This window comes from Trichechus manatus, unplaced genomic scaffold (assembly GCF_000243295.1).
Source record: "Trichechus manatus latirostris isolate Lorelei unplaced genomic scaffold, TriManLat1.0 scaffold00077, whole genome shotgun sequence".
Classification (NCBI taxonomy): Eukaryota; Metazoa; Chordata; class Mammalia; order Sirenia; family Trichechidae; genus Trichechus; species Trichechus manatus.
In genome coordinates, this window is record NW_004444013.1 from 2939276 (window position 1) to 2943830 (window position 4555).

At 44.3% G+C, this 4555-nt stretch overlaps 1 protein-coding gene across 1 annotated transcript in view; it reads right to left on the minus strand.

The window, feature by feature from the left end:
• Positions 1 to 4555, minus strand: part of CASTOR2 (cytosolic arginine sensor for mTORC1 subunit 2) — a 62524-nt gene that overhangs the window by 5498 nt on the left and 52471 nt on the right. The gene's annotated exons all lie outside the window — the stretch shown is intronic.

The following is a 4555-nucleotide window of genomic DNA, read 5'->3' on the forward strand; positions in this document are numbered from 1 at the left end:
CCTCATATGCATATGAAAGCTGGACAATGAATAAAGAAGACTGAAAAAGAATTGACACCTTTGAGCTGTGGTGTCAGCGAAGAGTACTGAATACACCATGGACTGCCAAAAGAACGAACAAATCTGTCTTGGAAGAAGTACAACCAGAATGCTTCTTAGAAGCAAGGATGGTGAGTCTACGTCTTACATACTTTGGACAAGTTGTCAGGAGGGATCAGTTCTTGGAGAAGGATATCATGCTTGGTAAAGTAGAGGGTCAGCGAAAAAGAGGAAAACCCACAACGAGATGGACTGACACAGTGGCTGCAACAATGGGCTCAAGCATAACAATGACTGTGAGGATGGCGCAGGACCGGGCAGTGTTTCGTTCTGTAGTACGTAGGGTAGCTATAAGTCGGAACCGACTGGACAGCACCTAACAACAACATATTACTGCCTATAAGGCCACCAACCCAATAGCCTTACAGCACTGTGCCAGTTGTGGCCAGTGAGGTCATCCTACCACCCCACCTTTATCTCCCCTCCACCTGACTTGTTTTTGGTAACGTAATTATACTGAGTGCATTTTGGTAAACTGCCTCAAAACTCCCTTAATTTTTATTGTGGTCAAAAAGATATAATGTAAAATTTGCCATTTTAACCATTAAAAAAAAATTTATTTTGTTGTTGTTGAGAATATACACAGCAAAAAGACAGACACCATTTCAAGTTTCTACATGTCCGTTAAACCTCCCTTCCCCCGTCCCTAGTAACCACTAACAGACTTGGTCTCTATACACTTGTTTTTTCTTGTCTTTTTATATAAGTGAGGTCATATGATATTTGCCCTTTTGCGATTGACTTATTTCACTCAGCATAATATCTTCAAGTTCCATCCATATTGTAGCATGTATCAAGACTTCATTTCTCCTACTGGCTGAGCAGTATTCCATTGTATGCATGTACCACGTTTTGTTTATCCATTCATCTGCTGATGGGCATTTAGGTTGTTTCCACCTTTTGGCTATTGTGAATAGTGCTGCAATGAACATTGGTGTACAAATCTCTGCTTTCAAGTCTTTTGGGTATATACTTAGGAGTGGAATTGCTGGGTCATATGGTAGTTCAATTTTTAGTTTTTTGAGGAACTGCCAACTGTTTTCACAACATCTGTACCATTCTGCATTCCCACCAGCAATGAGTAAGGGTTCCACTTTTCCCACATCCTCACCAACACTTGTTAGTTTTATCTTAGCCATCCTAGTGGGAGTGAAATGGTATCTCATTGCAGTTTTGATTTGTATCTCTCTGACGGCTGATGATGTTGAGCATCTTTTCAAGTATGGTGGCTACTTGAGTGTCCTCTTTGGTGAAATGTCTATTCAAGTCCTTTGCCTGTTGTATGACTACGTTACTTGTCTTTTTGTTGTTAAGTTGTTGAAGCTTTATATGTATTTTGGTTATTATATCGTTGTTGGATATGTGGTTTCTGAAGATATTTGCCCAGCAGTAGCTTGTCTTTACACTTTTTTGGTAGTCTTTTGATGAAGAAAATTTCTTAACTTTTACGATGTCCCATTTATTTATTTTGTCTTTTGCTGTTTGTGCTTTTGTTATTATACTAGATAATCCCTTGTTAAAAGCTAGGCCTAATAGCATTGCCCCTACATTTTCTTCTAAGACTTTTATAGTTTCAGTTTGCACATTTAGGTCCTTAGTCCATTTTGAATTTGTTCTTGTGTATGGTGTAAGGCATGGATCCTGTTTCATTTTTCTGCATGTGGAAATCCAGTTGTCCCAACGCCATTTATTGCAGTGACACTTATTTCCCCATCGAATGGACTTAGCACCCTTGTAAAAAATCAGTTGACCATAGATGTGTAGGTTTATTTCTGGACTCTCAGTTCTGTTCCATTGGTTTGTGTGTCTAATTGTTAAACCAGTAATAGGCTGTTTTGATTACTGAAGCTGTATAATATGTTTCAAAATCAGGAAGTGTGAGTCCTCTTACTTTGTTCTTCTCTTTCAACATTGCTTTAGCTATTTGGGGCCTCTTGCCATTCCACAGAAAGCTGAGGATTTTCCATTTCTGTAAAGAAGGCTGTTGGAATTTTGATTGGGATTGCGTTGAATCTATAGGTTGCTTTGGGTAGTATTGACATCTTAACAATGTTAAGTCTTCCAACCCAACAACATAGAACATCTTTCCATTTATTTAAGTCATCTTTACTATTTTTTCAGCAGCGTTTTATAATTTTCATTGTATAAGTCCTTCATGTCCCTGATTAGGTTTATTCCTAGGTATTTTATTTTCTTAGATGCTCTTGTAAATGGAACTGTTTCCCTAATTTCCCTTTCAGATTTCTCATTGCTGGTGTATAGAAACCCAACGGATTTTTGTTTGTTGACCTTGTACCCTGCAACTTTGCTAAATTCCTGTCTCAGCTCTAGAAGTTTTGTTGCGGACTCTTTGGGCCTTTCTATATGTAGGATCCTATCATCTGCAAACCATTTAAACCACTTTTAAGTGTACAATTCAATGGCATTAATTAGATTCACCATGTTGTGCAACTAACACCACTATTTATTTACAACACCTTTACCTTGCCCCAAACAGAGACATGAGCGTTAACACCTCCCTCTCTCCCTCAGCCCTGGTAAGCGCTAGTTTTCCTTCTGTCTCTGTGTATCTGCCTCTTCTAGGTATTTCAGGTAAGAGGGATCATATGATACTTGTCTTTTTGTGTCTGGCTTCTTTCTCGTGGCATAATGTTTTTAAGGTTCATCCAGGTAGGAGAGAATTTATCAGAACTTCATTTCTCTTTATGGCTGAAGAATATTCTGTGGTGTGTATATTCCGTATCTTGTTTATCCATCATCTGTTGATGGACAGTTGGGTTGTTCCCACCTTCTGGCTATTGTGAATAATGCTGCAGTGAACACTGGTGCACAAGTCTCTCTTCTGAATCCCTCTTGCATTCTTTTGGGCATATCCCTTGGAGTGCAATTGCTGGGTCATATGGTAATTGTATGTTTAACTTTTCGAGGAACAGCCACACTGTTTTCCACCACCTCAACATCTTTTGGGACCAAAGCTTGGGATAAATAGATAAGCAAATAGACACGTCTTCTTGTGTCTTCAAATCAATTATCCACAGGGCTTCCCGATGACCCCTGGCCCCTTCCCTCCCCACTTAAAGCCCTTCTGTGATGGCTCCTTCTGCCTTTAGGATAAAATCTTGAAGGACCCTTTACTCTGGCAGTCAGGACGCTGCTCCACCTGCCTCTTGTGACCTGGGTGTGCTCCTCGCCCGCCCTTTCCTTTGGACTCAGCACCCTGGGGCCCAGACGCCTTGAGCTAGCTGTGTGGCATGGACAAGCCACGCTACGTGGCAGCTCCATGCCTCTGCCCTTGCTGCTCCTCTGCTGGTACTGCCCTCCCCTCTGCCTGATGAGTATCGACTGGTCCTTCAACAGTCAGCTCCAGAACCACCTCCTCTGGGAAGCCTTCCCTTCCTGACCTTCTCCAAGCCACCAGGTCCTTACATGTGACAGTGACAGCAACTTGGGCTCACGGAACACTCACTAATGCCAGCAGTCGCCATGCTGAGCACTTCACACAGTACATGCGTGTGACACCCTGTACCACACAGGCATATGACATCCCACGCCATATGTGTGAGATGTCCCATGCGTACATGTGTATGACATCCCATGCCATACGTGTGTGATGCCCCACACCATACACACATGCGACGCCCCGCGCAAGGTTCAGAATGACCCTATAAGGTAGGTTCTGAGGTTCAGTGAAGTGAGTCACTGAGGGGATACTGGTTCTTTCAGCCTCCTTCCCTGGTGAGTTCCTCCAGGCTACTTAATGTCCACATCCCCATGATCCTGCCCCATGCCGTGAATGGGGGTTGGACAAAGGCTGGGGTCCATGGAGGCCCTGAGATACACCCTGGTCCAAGGACTGGACCGGCAGCCTTCAGTGCACATATCCTAGCACTCCAGAGAGCGGTCCCTGCCCATTAGGACGGCCCTGGTTTTGCTCTCAACGTGAGAGGAGTTAGGAAGATCCAGTCTGGGGCTCAGTCCCTGGGTGGTGCAAATGGTTAATGCACTTGGCTGCTGAGAGGTTGGAGGTTCCAATTCACCCAGAGGTACCTCAGAAGAAAGGCCTGGAGATCTACTTCTGAAAATCAGTCAGTGAAAACCCTATGGATCACAATGGTCCAATCTACAACCAATCGTGGAGATGGCGCAAGACTGGGCAGTGTCTCATGCTGCTGTGTGTAGGGTTGCCATGAGCTGGCGCTGACTCCGTGGTGGCGTACGACAATTTCATAGTGGGCAAAATCACCCTCTGGTTGACAGGCACTCTTCTTGTCCTCCGAGGCCTGTTGCATGCCTGCCAGACACTATTCAAGGGACCACGGGCAATGGGCACATCAGGCTCTCTAAGCCTCAGTTTCCCCATCTATAACCACAGAGGAGCTCCCTAGAAGGGCTGTCGTGGGTCAGTGAGCTGTTATGTGGAGGCCCTCGGAGCCCCCGCCCCAGCCCCACCCCAGCC